This window comes from Miniopterus schreibersii (assembly GCF_964146895.1).
Source record: "Miniopterus schreibersii genome assembly, chromosome: 7".
NCBI classification, from domain to species: domain Eukaryota; kingdom Metazoa; phylum Chordata; class Mammalia; order Chiroptera; family Miniopteridae; genus Miniopterus; species Miniopterus schreibersii.
In genome coordinates, this window is record NC_138108.1 from 44,981,032 (window position 1) to 44,996,796 (window position 15,765).

Sequence of the window (15,765 nt, forward strand, 5' to 3'; positions counted from 1 at the left end):
AGTGTAAATTGCCTGCTTTTCTCCTCAACCTGGCAAGTTAACACATATATGTAATTTTGCTACATGGCTGAGGTTTCTGTAGAAAGGTTTATTTCCCTGAGTTTTATCTCATTTCCTAGGAGTAACAAATACAAGTAATGCTTGGAGACTCGTGGACCGTTGAAGTATTCACATCATTGAATTTTAAATAATCTCCCTGCCAATCACAAATCTCTTCTTGGACACTGGCTCCAAATTTGATTTCTCAGTGACAGGTTTGTCAGACCTAGGCACGTGTACCTTTCTTCTTTGGATATAAAACCAAATAGGCAGAAAGATCTTTGGGCATCAGTAACCTATGGAAGTCAAATCACTTTTCATCTAGCCAGTGTGTGTGTGTGTGTGTGTGTGTGTGTGTTGGGGGCAGGGAGTGAAGGTCATTTAAAATACCAGGGAATGTTAAGGAGAATCCTATTAATAACCCCTCTTCACTGCAGAGAGGGCAAGCCAACTGGTTGGCAGACTGGTAAAGGAAGTGTGCTTTTGCTTGGTCTCAGAGGTGCCATTCACTTCTCAAGTAATGTGTTAGTAGATGGCAACAGAGTTTACATGCTTCTGCAAGATCCTTAGCTGGATTATGAGGAAGGTATCAAGTAGGTGTAAACTTATTATGGTGCTATACAGTTTGCCAGTAAACAATACGTTTTACAGAGCCAAATCCCACTATTCATTAATTCCATCTTCATTCAATGAAGACATTTTCTAAGATGAATTAACTTAGGGTTTAAAGCATTTTTAAGTGTATGTATTATCAAATCAAATTTGGTATCCTGTTTTATTGTCATAAAAATACTGTTTGCTCCTTATACAAATAATATTTTTTATTTGATACAGTAACACAAGCAAGCCAAAAGCAAAGAAATATGGTTCATTTGGCCAATAGGCAAATTCTGATTATAAACCCAATTGTTTAGGAAAAAAACCTATTCTGAATTACTTTGGATCAAGAACAAAAGATTCATTGATTGTTTCTATTTTCCCCCGAGCAACACGTTATTTGTTCCAACTAACCTTGACAGAGATTATACTTAAGGGCTCCCATTTCCTTTTGAACTCACAAAGTTGTCATAGCCCTTAGTGAAACAATGGAGAGAAGGTTCTCATTAAACTTAATACTTGGGCTTCTGTTTCCCTTCAGTGTAACTGTTCATCTTCCACAAACAATGATTATACACAGACACATAATAATCCCCAAATGAATCATAAATCATGAGGCAGTCCCATTGCAGGCAGGAGTGGCCCTCACACCAGGCTGGGTCTCCAGGCTACGTTATTTTAGTTAATCCACTTCACACAGTCACAGAGATCAAATGGTGATATTTAACCAGGTCTTGTGACCTCAGAACTGGACAGGATCCCTGCTTCTTTCAAAATGTCAGTGAGAAGTATTTTCTGAAGTGGGTCAAGGTTCTTGCCTCCACATTATCTGGTGCTGCGTCACTCAAAGTCATGGGATGCCAGCAATACCCAAAGAAAGAGTTCAACCAACTAAATCCGCAACTGGCTATTTCTGGCCATTGTTAAGCATGAACTGAACAAAGCTTTCCTGGTTCACACCCAAGCAGTCAGTCTACCAGCACGGATCAAGATCAGTATAGAAAGCTATTACTTGTTTTATATTCTTATGTACTCATGTTCTAATAAATCTAGGGTTGAAGGAATGCAATACGGTAGACTTTTTCTATTTGCATACATTATTTGCTTTGTCATGTTTTGGGCCCTTTAGCTAATTTGGAATAAATCAATAATTTTTTTTTTTTTCCAAAAAGCATGTTTATCTAGGAATAGAATTATAAAACTCATTAAACTCTTAAAATGTGTTTATATTACATATTTATAAAAGCATATTCAAGATGCATAAATAAAATGTGTGGGGGTTTTGTGTACTTATACCAACCTAATTTAGACTTTTGTAAAATAGTAACAAGGTAGGACTATTTTTGGTACTAACCCAATGTCTTTGGACTTCAGTAAGCATCTGCATACCTACACCTGAGCATGCACCTCCTCCTCAGCTGGGCAGGCAATTACAACCCCATACTCTTTTGTTTGTTTGTTTTATGCTGGAAGATTCTCTCAAATTCTTAGTGCTCACTCACTCTGATTACTCAATTGGATGAACTTGGAGTCCATTAGCTCAAATTCTTTTTTTTTTTAAAGTTAAATTTATTGGGGTGACATTGGTTAATAAGATTATATAGGTTTCAAGTGTATAATTCTATGATACATCAACTGTATATTGCATTGTGTGCCCACGCCCCCCCCCATACTCTTATATTATTAATAACTCTAGTGAAAAGTATGGACTGTATCATATAATTGAAAAGGGAAAATGAAAAGCTCACTTTGCAAGATTATAATCTATTTAGGATTAATCTATTAATATAATACTGAGTAACCTAATGAGGGTTATTTGGAATTCAATGACTTGAATAGACCAGGGGAGTTTTGTGAAGGAAAGGGGCACTCCATGTGTAATGTAGACCATAGTGCTATCTGGAGCTTTTAAACCTAAAAAAGGGAACTTCCTCTGATGCAACAAATCTTGCTATTGAAAATTAAGGTAATTGTATGTTTAAATGCAGGGTACCTCTTCCTGTAGCCCACAAAAATTGAATTCTTTATATTCCATACCTTTTAAGCACAGAAGGATTTCTTTTCCAAAAGCATCTCCTATACTTCCATGTAAATTACTCTTGGCTGTGTTTTATCCCAGACTTCTGGTCCTGTATGAGATCTCATCAGGACAAGGGCCTTTTGTCTTCAAGAATATTCTTAAAGCTCATGTTTTCCTGTGTTCCTCTTCAGATTACTTAGTACAAGTAATAGATGAGCAAGTAATTGAAAATCTTTTTTTTTTTTTTTTTAACGCAAATACACTAGGTATTTTGTGTTGACTAGAGTTCTCGAAATGACTTTGTTGGACATAGAAGTTGGCTAGTGAGAAGAAAAAAGAGACCATAATTTGTGTCCACAGGTGCTGGTCAGCCTATGCTTGGTTTAAAACATACATCTCTTATGTCCATTCCAAGGTGTTTATTTACTTTTCTACTAATAAAATTATTTAATGGAAGTTGTTCCTTCATGCCCTTCTGATAACTATTAATAGAAAGAGCCAATTAAAAGTTGAAACAGAATATTAGTTTCCCTGACCTTCACTTTCATGAATATTGCAACATTTATTTTATATTTTAAGAAAGTCTGTGTAGTTACCCACTATGACATTTTCAGAATACCTAGGACCATTCTGTACCATATCTAGGTACTTGATAAGTGTTCAATGTTTTAAATTGTTTTAATCATAAATGCAGCTGAATTATTATAAAACCTAGACATCAATTATAAAATATATATTAGTACTTTTAATGAAGAAAAAAATGCATTTTCTTAACATATAATTTTATTACAAGGCTGAAGAGTCTCAGGGTTTTTCACCCTCTCAGCAAGGATGATAGAAATTGTTTTAAAATCACAACTCCAACGGTTCTTTTTGTGCTCTAAACAAGCATTTTTGGTGAAAAATTATTTTTTACAGAATAATTTTGCCTTTGGGATCTTACTGTTTTTCTCACTATTTCAACCTTAAGTTAGCTAAATTGAGCCACTTCTCAAAACCTTCACACAAAACCTTCTCTAGCCTCTCAGGGGAAGATGGATGTTCTTTATTCACAAAGGAGCCTGGACGCATCCCAACCTCTTAAGTGTGGAGGGGCATCAGCTTAATCAGCAGATAAATAAGTCATTAAGCAAGAAATAGCTGTCTCCTTAAAATTTGCCTTTTCAGTTCATTAGTTTTTTTTCGGTCTAGGCTCATTTTGTATTCATAAAGCCATTTCTTTCTTTAAAAATGTCTTACGACTTCTATGGCATTTGGTTGGCCTGAGTGGCAGGAGTGGTGGCCTGCTCCAGAAGAAGACCCATTTTCATTGTTATTGAAATGTTTAGTTATATTCTCAGCATTGTTAGTGAGGGCACGTTTTCTCTCAAAAGATCATTACAACTGCAAAGAAATCAGAGTAGATGAAGGAATAGTTCTCCTTTGAAATGCCATATTCTTGGTCTAGTAACCTGAATTTCATGTATTGATATTTTTAATGGACTTATATAAAGATAGTTTAACATTTTATTTCCATTCAATTATGAAATGTCATTGTGCTAAAAACTATAGGGAATAAAAGAAAACCATTTTGAATCCAAAACAAAGGATGAAAACTAGTGGGTGGTATTTGTGGGGGTGCTACTTAATTATTTATTAAACAGTCCATATATTTCATGTACCTTTCCCTATGAATTTTTTTTTTTTTTTAAATTAGTAAAGTAAAAATGAGAAGATGGAATCTGATCTTTTCCCTTTCAAATCTGGACTTCCTTACTTTCTCAATGTTCCAGGTCGATTCAACAAACATTGGCTGCACATGTGCCTCTATGACCAGGCACTGTGGTGAGGAGTCATCAAGGAACAAGAGGTAGACTGTTTGGAACTTGGATATTTAACAGAAGTGAAAGTTCATAACATCCGACACTGTTCTTAAATATGTAGATTAGATGTCTTGGTTGAATGTATTTGTAGGAGTCAGACTTTTTAACCTGCAGAGATGTTGGGGGTGGGAAAGAATCAATTTCTTCTATTTCCAGAGGTTGAACCAGAAAGATGCTTATGAAATAGCAGGGGTTTCACTTGCCCTGGCAAGTTACAAATCTATGAAGTATGGGTTCACTGCCTTGGGTTACCATGTAAGAACTCTTTCAGACAATCCTCTTCCCATGCTTCATCTTCCCCTTAAACAGCCAGGGAATAAATGGAAAAATGCCTTGATTTACAGTATCGCCATACAACACCGTAAGAATAGGTAGAATAAATATATACCTATACAGAGGAAAGAAAAATGCTGTGAATCTACTGACTGGAAAGGTATTCTCCCTAGAAACATATGTCCAACCTATGACTATATTTCTAACTTTTACAAATGTACTTTTTCCACATAAATGCAATTTCCCCAAGGAGTGAGGGTCTGTTAATGTCAAAACAGCAATGTTCGAAGGGAAATGGTGCTTTGTAAAAATCCAGCACCACCATTTGAAAATCTACCTTTTGCTGCAGAAGAAAAAACTGCTACTAAGTTCAAACTTGAACTTGTTTTTAATATTACAAAGAGGGTGCTGATAACAGGCTAAACTATCACTAGGTGAGCACTATTTCATTATGCCCATTCCTTTTTCATTTGGAGAAGTTATCTAGAGCCTTGGAACAGTACTGCCAAGGAATACAGCATGCATGAGAAGCTGTTCTCAGGAAACTTAAGGTCAAATAATCAAACATAGCATTGACTTATAAAGCTCCCTGCTGCACTCCAGGTTTAAATATGCTGCATCCCAAATCCTAAGTCTAGTGCATGCAATGGTGTATGCATTAAAAACGTTACAAGCACTGTAACACGAATGCTGAAAACACTGGTGACACCTTTATCCCTTTTTTCTTCCTTTTGCAGAATGTTAAATTATTATTGCAGGATATTTATTAAACACCCTAATGCACAAATGATTAAAAAAAAAAATGAGTTATTCTTATTAGGCAGCCTAAGAAACTACTGGCAAAGCCAAAGGCATGTAAATGCCAACTGCTATTCTTTAGATCATCCTGTGTGTTAATAAACTTATAAGGTAAAATTCATCTGGTAAGAGAAGACAATTTCCTTATGTCTAAAAAGAAGACCATAAGAAAGGTTCAGTATTTCATTTTATTTCAGAAAAAAGGGTGGCTGTCATAGGCCTGATTTTTAGCAGGTCCTTCTTGTCATTTTAATGCATGGTACTGTCCCTGATTACCTACTTGCTCAGCAGGTTGCAGGTCACAGGCTGGCCTGATTATTTCGGAGGACAATGGCTGCTGTGATATCCAGCTTTCTTCATCCATCAGAACAATTCGCTTTCCCATTCCCAGGGTCCTTATACTTGGAATGATTCACAAAAGTGTCACTGTCTTCATAATTCCAGGCAGTGTTCTATATCGTTGTGACCTCTAGTCAAAATTAGTTCTCTCTACTTATTATGAAAGGGGATCTTTTATGTTAATCAGAAACTTAAACAAGTATAAATTTCCCCTCTCTGTTCTAAAACAATCACATAGCAAAAACAAACCTTTGTGGCTATTATTTTTGTGTTTAATTTTTCATGTGAAGTAAATTAAATGCAGCTGTATACTTAAAATGAACTCTCAAGTCCTTTGCTAACAACCCTCTTGGCTGTTAATTAGATTTTCAAACTAGTACCCTGGGTTGAGACTGCAATGATGATAGAAAAACTTGACCTAAATAAATCCAAGGACGCAGTCATGTAATTTTCATTCTATGCTTTCCCCAGGAGCAGTTAAATTTACGTAAACAAACCCTCAAAAGGGTGTCTCAGCTATAATGACGCCTATGCCTTAACAGGCCTAGATGAACACAAAACCAATGCAAATCTGTAGAAAGCCTGAGTTCTCCCATTATAGCAGGGTATGCTTTTTGCAAGATAACAGAGTAGCTTATTACAGACATGGCTGCAGCTGCCCCTCAGTCACTGGCAGGCCTCAGATTTTCCCTCCGTGGTTGCCTCTCACTCACTGTCGGGCTGGAGAGAAAAGCTGCAGCCCTCAGGGTGGCACAGTGGAAAACGCTGTGCGCCTGGGCTTCGGCCTTGGCCCTGCCAGCTATTGGCTTGCTCTGAACAACCACCTCTCAGTGGTGGCTTCTCTGACTTCCACTTTTTCCGTTTTTCCTTTCCATGGCACTTTATGGACACTTCTACTTTAACATTTAGGTTGCATCAGAAAATACATGGCTATTCTTCAGTATGCTCTCTCTGTGTACAAATTTATATATCACAGCATCACGCAAGTATGGCTGTTGAGCTCATTTCCCAACATCCTTCCTTCTCTGTTTATTCCTAGAACAAAGCTGTACCTTACAAATGAGGAAACCGAGGAAACTGAATCCTAGGGATGTTAAAGTCATTCAGTTACTAAGTAGAAAACCTATGATTTGAACTGGTGTCCAAAGCCCATCCTCTTAGCCACCATCGTATGCTGCTGTTCATGGCTTATATAGCTGTCTTTTGCTACTAGTCTGCGGGCACCTTGAGAATGGGGACAGCATTTTTGTCAATCGTTTTCTCCTTTGTGTCTTATACAGTGTTGGAATTTAGCAGTTATATTCGGGCTTATGGTCATCTTTTAAGAAAAAATATCTTGTTATTTGCTGTGCCTAAGGCAAAGGCTCAGCCCCCAGAGCCAGTGGGCCATTCAGAAAACATTTTTAAAAATTTATTTATTTTTTAATTTTTCAATTACAGTTTACTTTCAGTATTATTTTGTATTGATTTCAGGTGTACAGTATAGTGACTAGACAATCATATACTTTAAAAAGTGCTCTCCTCAATATTTCCAGTGCCCACTTGGCATCATACATAGTTATTACAATATTATTGACTATATTCCCTATGCTGTACTTTATATCTCCATGACTATTTTGTAACTTCCAATTTGTACTTAATCCCTTCACCTTTTTCACCCAGTTCCCCAACTCCTCTCCCCTCTGGCAACCATCAATCTGTTCTCTGTGTCTATGAATCTGTTTCAATTTTGTTTGTTCTTTTATTTTTTCTTTAGATTCCACATATAAATGAAATTATATGGTACAGTATTTGTCTTTCTCTGACTGACTTATTTCACTGAGCATAACTAACCTTCTAGGTCCATCCATGCCGTTGGAAATGATAAGATTTCATTGTTTTTTATGGTCCATCAATAGATAAGTGGATAAAAAGCTGTGGTACATTTATACAGAGGAAACATTTTTGATGGGCTTCGTGTTTGCAGGAGGAAAGGCGCTGCAAGGCTAAGGACCTCCCACACCCAAGGCTCCCACAGTGGACTGTGCCCAGGTGGACACGTTTGCTGCAGGTAGCACAGTTGCTCTGGACCACAGCTGACGCGGTGAGAGATTGGAGCCTGGCCTTCTGTAGACCAATTCTCCCTGAGTTTAAATATGAGACTTGCAGAGTTGGCACTATAGCAAGAGATACACACAAAAAAAGCACTAAACAGGTCAAGAGACAGCAGAAGACAGGAGGGAGCTGGATCTTGGGCAGAGGGCAGAGCAGTGGTGGGAGCAGAAGCAAAGTCAACGCAAAGGCTGGCATCACTCTTGTCCCAGCAGAGTTGCCAGAGTGTCCTCAGTGATGGACCCATTCTCTGGGAAGCACCAGACTGAAGGCTGCTGAGCCCACCTCCTGGGCTTCCTTCCTTCCTTTGTATCCCCATTACTGAGATCATCTCAAAATGTCTCAGAGCTAGCTGCCAAGCTACAGAGGGGTGCTAACTGGGGGTGAAAAATCAATGAAAACACATGATCCCAATCTTTAAGGAGCTATGACCTAATGAGGCAGACAGGGATGTCAAGTGATTGTAACCCAAGAGTAAATATGCTTGGATGGGCCGGACTCTCTATCAAAGGGGCTCCTAGGATATCGTCACATGTTCTCGTTACAGGCCTATTTGACAGAGCTGAGAATAGCGGGAAAAGAAGAGGAAGGGAAAGGGTGAAATCTGGGAAGACTCAAAAAGCAAAAACCTATTATAATTCTGCTCCCATTTGAATTCACATATTTCAGTAATTGCCTGCAGTGCTAAAAGAGAACCTAACCTTTTTCTTAAAATCATGTTTAATAAAAACTATCTCTTAGTATATTGTGAGTGAGTTCGGTGCTCATTAGGGTGAGGGACAAATAGCAAACGAGTGACAGCACTGCATAGTGAAGAGGGAACCGGTGACGATTTCTTCAGTCCTGAGCCGGGAACGTGCTCCTGCCCTTCGCCTGGGGGGACTGAGAGCACCTTCTGAATTGTGTGCTGGTTTAATAATGTGTGCCCTGGGTGTTCCAGTGCTGGCCCTGGCCCACAGTTTCAAAGTAAATAGGAAATCAAATTAAATCAACCACAGGCTGACCTTTGTATGTTTAAGGCCTGGGTAAGGGAGGGGCCCTTCTCTCTTTTTCTGACTGTGATCAGTCCTGTGATTACAGTGGAGTCTTGGCCACATCCTTCCATAAACTTAACTGGTTATTTTTTTCCAGCCCGTGACCAAGCTACCTATAAAGTCAGAAGCTTGAGGTCACTGAAGGGCAGCTTTGAGATATAGTGTATCTTGTCATTCTAGACTCCTGGGGGCACAGGGGTTACAGAGTTGGCCTGCAGTGTAATGATTTTGTTGAAATGGGTAGACTTGGATGCTATTACACATAGCCCATTATTACACTAAACTGAATGGCCACGAAAGTAAATTATGTCCCTCAACCTAAGAACAGCTTAGATGTTGTGAATGCTTACGGGGTGCCAGGCCTCTTGAAGGTATTTCTTCCTTACCACTTCCTCTGAGGGGGTGATGATAATAACTACTCTTGGTCCCCTATTACAGATGAGAAGGACACTCGAGAGAACAGAGAGCTTTCCCCAAACATCATGGCCAATCAGTGGTGCAAGATGGGATCTGAACTCACTCATTTGGACTTGAGAAGCCCCTCCATTTATTGCTCTAATACATTGCCTCCCAACATTAGAAAGAGAATGGAGTGAAACAGATGCGTGTCTAGCTTCTGCAGTAAATGCCAGTAAATTGACGAGTGCTTCTGGCTGATTTCTACTCAAGCCCCAAGATTTTCCCGGATATTGGCATTGTTTCTTTCTCTTTCCGCCTCTGGAATTCTGCAGTAATTATTATTGTTGTTGTTGTTATTGTCTCCACAGAGGTTCTCCAGTTGAAATACATCAACAGAGAGTAATGATGTGAAATGATCTCTTCCAACCCCCAAAGGTTAGCCATTCACTAGTTTAGTGTACAAGTAAAGCAACGCATATTTCAAATTCCATTCCCTGAGTGACCACGGTCTGCCGTTTTAGCCTGCCAAAATTAATTACAGATGAATATCATAATAGAACAGTATTGGTTGTAGCATATCACTAAGAAGTGTAAGTTTGTATTAATGAATATGATTCATCATCAACACTAGGTATATTTTTATATAATCAGTATGGGTATTTGTGTACATAGGCCAATACATTTTTCAGTACTGGCAGAGCTCATCTCAGAAATGATACATATTTCCAAACGCTTGTTCCCTTTGCCTCTATGCCCAACCCTTGCTCACCACACAAACACCGGTGGCCTAATTGTCTTCCTATTGGCTGCTTTAAAGAATAATGTATAACCTTTGGAAAATCTGGGCATTTGGAAGTGGAGAAATAGAAATTGTTGGTATAACTGTGAGAAGCATCCTGGGGGACAGACTAGGTGAGGATTTCTAGACAAGTCCAGCCTGCTTATAATCCCCTTCTCCAAAATAATCTAAATATTTCTATTTTATGTTCATGTAGCTCTAACATTATGCTATATGTCATTTTAACCATTAGATATTTATTTTTTTAAAGCCTCTTTTAAAAGGCAAATATATCCTGGCAAGTTAGGGGGTTATCGGTCATTTATTCACTTAATCAAATCTCTACACATTTCTTTTCATTACATTTAATTCAGATCAACTGAATTTAGGACTCTGAGATTTGATTGGAGATAGGGGAGGGAGGCAATAAGTTTTGTAGTGGGTCATCCTTAAATCCAGGACAGAGAAAAAAATTCTTCCTCTCTTCTTCTTCCAGAGGGCTTCTTGGGGACACCCTACTTCCATAACTCAGCTGGGTAATTTGGTCCATACCCTGCTTTAGCTATGTTATAGATTAAAGAGCCTTCTGCGGACTAGCTTGAACAGTTAACCAAAGCTTTTGGTTAAGGTTTGGCTGATGTTTCCGGAGGAAGCTATGCTCTAAAGGTTGACCATCTAAGTTACATACCAACCTCTGGGACAGTTTGTTTGAAAAGGCCCTGTCTCTGCATGGCCCCAGGCTGTATCTCCGCCCCCCCCCCCTCCCCGCACTGCACAGCGCACCCATCAAACGCTGTCCGAGCGGGGGAACACACATGGGAACAGAAGTCTTGAATGCACTGCCTGTCTCTGCACACAAAATGAAGACATCTGGATGAGCTGTAGTCTAAGTGTGCTCTACAGATGTTTGAAAACAATTTGTAGGGCAGACAATACATGTGTGATAGACACTTTCACTTTTCTTCTTTTGGCACTGAGTAGGCCCCGTTTTTAAAACTGCCGTGTTGCTTCCAGACCTGCCTGTATTCGGAGAAGCAGGAGTACTGAACTCAGCGGGTGGCCCAGAGACTGTGGGGGATTAGCCCTGGGTTGTCCTGTAAGAGGTGGACTTGATGCGGATCAGGAAAAGGGGCACCAGGTGAATGGCCTGCCTCTATATGCTCCTTTGTACCCTTTCCTCCCCTCTGGCACTCTACTCTGAGCCAGAAGCTGATCCCTGCTCTGACTTCAGTTATTTTAAGCCTCTTAACTTTCTGTCCTTTCTTACATGCATCCTGTGAAACCCAATTCAAAAGCAGGATGTCCTTCCTCTATTGAAGTTTTTCTCAAACTATGATCAAGGGCCCCGCGCATAGAAACAAGTGGGGTAGTTAGTATGAATGCTGATCCCTGGGCCCTCCCAGATCTTCTGACTCAGAGTCGCTGGAGGATACGTACTGGGGACCTGTCTCAGACAAACTCTCTAGGTGAGTGTAGTGCAGACTTCAGAGAACTGCTGCATTGCAGCCCTGTTCTGATTATTCTAACTCATGAAATGGTCATTCTACAATTTTATTAATCTATAGAATCTAGAAATCAAAGCAACAGGAAAATATAAACCTAAGTATCAGGGTGCTTCTGAAAATGTACTGTAACCAAGTTAGGAGCTTTGTAACAATTCATCAGGGACACCTGCTCCAGAACCTATTCTTAAGTATGTTAGGCATTTTTCTACCTGAAATCTGATTTCCATAGAAGATCAATAACAGAATATTTACATTGCCAATACGATAACCATTTATTATTTGACTTTTATAAAATCCTTGCCTCTAAGCAATTGGCATTTAAAACAAATCATTCCTTCATTAGCCATAAAAACACTTTATTGCCTTAGTCTTGAAGTATTCATTTTATTTCCATTACCTGTACTGTATAAAGCAGGCACACTAGCAAACCCCAGTTTATCACAGAGTAGACTGAATGGAGAGGTCAAGTGAATGCCTTCTGGTGGGGTTTCCCCTTAGGTTAGTAACCAGGAGTATTCATCTTCTCTAAGAGCCCCCACATTGGCCTGTGGGAAGCAAGATAGAATTACAACCCTTCCAAAATCACTGATAAACTAATCTATTGCAATTAAACCAGTTACCAAGTGAATTGATTGGCATCAAGACAAACCACCTGATGAGTAAGTGAGCTTTCCTACATTTCCACAGGAAGGGCAGAGGGAGGGATCTGAGGACTGTGGGGACAGAGTGCATTTCAGAACCTGCGCAGGAGGCCAGCTCAGTGGAGACACAAGAGCTCCTGGAAATGAAAAAAGCTTCAAAGGGCGTTTTTTAGTGTTTGAACTCAACTCTCTACATGAAAAGTGGGAGGTTAAACAAGTGGCTGAAGGCCCAGGAACCTCAGCACCAGACCCAAAGTTTCACTTCTCAGCAGGTTATGTGGTTGGGTTTCACCTGGTGGTCATGGACTGCTGTGGCCTAGCATGACTTTATGCCAATAGCCAGCACAGAATGAGGGACTCAGAGCCCCTGGCACTTTCCGCAGAGGGGCAGAGCTCTGGGTATATCTCTAGTCTTGACTTCCTCTAGCAGCCTTTGCTATCACCTTAGTGTTCCTACTCTTTACTTCAAATGAGTGCTACTCACATTCCCAAGTTTCAAACTTAGGCGACTAATTGGATTTGGGTTCTCAGTTTCCATGAAATGGCCCCTCTCTCCAATATCCGGCACATGGTGGGAACTTTACCAGTGCCGTCTGGCAGATGGTTGTTTCCCAGAATCAGTATTGGACCCATAGGTAGGTAGATGGCTCCTGCCCAGACCTCATGTTTCACACAGACTGTCCCTGGGGGTTGAAGGTCCTGAGTACAACCAGGGCTGCCTTTAGCTCCTCGCCTCCCCTGGCCCACTTACAAAGGTTCTCTGTTCTGATTATATCAAACTCAGCTCCTCTTTTTCTGTCAAAGAACAACCCCCACATGAGGCTGCCAACGAGCCATGAGGGTCTGAGCTAAGGTTTGCGTTTTTTTCTCTTTTTCTCTGGAGACATCTGTTCACATAGGAGATGTTAATTTCTTGGTACTGGAATGTACTTTTCCTCTCAGGCAAATCTTATCTACAGAAGCCACTAATTGTAAAGTTAAAGGGCAAATCCTGCACTTTGTTAAAGAACAAATAGAATACCTCTTTTTGCAAAATGTATAATAAACCTACACAAGTGGCATACAAAGTAACCCGGGTCTCCTCCTGGCTAGAAAAGCAATATGCTTTCCTTCAACATTGCCTGTATACAATTACTATTGAGCGCTCTTCTTTACTTCCATTTGTAAGAACACCGAAATTCTTTTCATAAAAAGTAAAAATGTTTTATGAGTGTATAAATATACACATAAAGGTTAAAAGTATTGTTCTTCTTATTTAAGAATTTCTACACTACAGTAACTCAGCTCAACTTGAAATGTCTACTGAACATAATACCTATGGTGCTGCTCTTTGTTTCTAATCTTCATTTGGAAAATGTTTCCGTTTCAAGTTAAATTCTCACTGCATCTTTTAAAATCTTTTTACAATGCGAAAGTTCTTTTGTGTCAAAAAAAAAAAAAGGCAGACAATATGACTTTCAGTAGCTAAGTGTCTCGGGGAACAATGCAGTGTCAGGCAGAGTGTCTGATTTTCCTGAGGAGGTGTAAATGAGACTTTATAAAGAAAGAGTTCATTTCTGGCCCCAGTGGTTTGTTGTATGGAAGCATAATGCACACAAGCCTAATTTGGTCGTCTGCTGCCTAGTTTCTGGGTCTTGATGATCCCCTTCTCCAGCCTCTGTAGTGCTACCTGCAGACATCTACCTGATCCATAGGTTAGAAACTCAGTCATGCACTCCAGAGGTGCCTTAAATAGATGTTGCAAGAGCCCAGGAATTAGATCGTCTGGGGGAAACTTGGGTGTCTAAGTTACCTGCTGAAGATCACAAGTTTCCATTTTTCTGAATGTCTCATCGACCACTCCTTGCTTCCTCCCACGAGCTCCCTTACCTCCATCAGCTCCCCCAACGCTTCCCCCAACACAGATACCTTCTATCAGTCCAAAGTGGTGGCTACCAAGTAGCCCATTATTCCTAATGAGATTGATTCTCTGCTCTGAACTGTCTACTAGGCTAAAGACCAATTTCCTTGATAACTCCTACTGCCTTGAGCTCTTGGATGGATTCTTATTTGGAATGGACACACTGGCAAGAACGGTTCCTGGTTTGAGCTCCTCCCACAGAGACTCCTTCTAGTCTCAATTCAGTGCGTTCTACTCCACATTATCAATGCCTGGGAGAACACGGTAGGTGGGTGTGACTGTATGGTGCCTCTGCCCAGGTCTCCTCCAGTTCTCCTCTGCCCTTTATTCAAGCGCTTGTTGCCTGGGGTCCTGTAAGCCTTGAACAAGGGATTGCTGATGTTAACACACATTTTAAATAACTTTCCAATTTCCAAAGGAACCCCATCACTTTCTCTGTATGGACATGTAAAAAGAATTTATGTGACCACTATTTCTTTAGTAATGTGTCAAAATATGATCCCCAGAGGGCTTATACCGGGGGTTAGCAAACTACAGCACATAAGCCAAATCTATCCCACTTCCTGTCTTTATCATTAAAGTTTTATTAGAACACAACCACCATTACTGCTCATTCATGTAGGTGTTGTTTATGCCTGATTTTGTGCTACCAGCTGAGCAGTTGTGACAGCTGAGCAGTTTGTACAGCTCACAAAGCCAAAAATATTTACATCTGATTCTTTATATAAAAATTTTTGCCAAATTCCACCTTCTACTCACCCATTACTTCACCTCTCTGGAGCCTAAATAGAGTCCTATCTGAGGGGCAAGTACCAGGTACTCAGATACCCATTTAGTTGAACTCCAAATTATTTTCACCAAAAGAAACAAAACCTGTTTTTTAAATTAGTGACATCTGACCAAATACATTAGCATATGTGGGGAAAGACATCCCTCAAAACTAAGCTCAAAGATTTCTAGAAGAAATTATTTAAAAAAAATGCAGCCTAGAGAGAGGCAAAGGAGATAAATTATTAACAATTATTGTTGTCCAATAGAGATTCAGAAATACCAATCCCACTCCTTACTGGGTGCTTTCTTTGCAGTTCATTTACTCCGACCACACCCTACTGGGGCTAGACAAATTGAGCCCCACTGGATTGAAGAGAGAATTAGCATTGATTTCTCCCATTAAACTAAATATTATACAAAGGCATGCTTATAAATGGTTACATTACCAAGGCTTGCATATAGGCAAGATAAAAAATTCTTAATCTTATTTGCTAAATTGAACCTGATAGAAAGAAAGCCACATTCCGTGTGTAAATCAAATAACTAGATATGCTGACTTTTAGTTTCACAAAGTAGGCATTCTGTAAGGAGACACATATAACTACTGAAATCTAAAATGGCTGAACAAAGGGATTTTACACTTTATTGTGCCAAGTTTTTTTTCCCTCCTCTGCACTGATTAAAGTAAAGGAGTCATCATTATCAATGGGCAGAGCCT

General features: G+C 39.6%; 1 protein-coding gene across 5 annotated transcripts in view; it reads right to left on the reverse strand.

The window, feature by feature from the left end:
• The window catches only part of B3GALT1 (beta-1,3-galactosyltransferase 1), a 448,865-nt gene that overhangs the window by 73,367 nt on the left and 359,733 nt on the right, over positions 1 to 15,765 (reverse strand). The window lies entirely within an intron of this gene.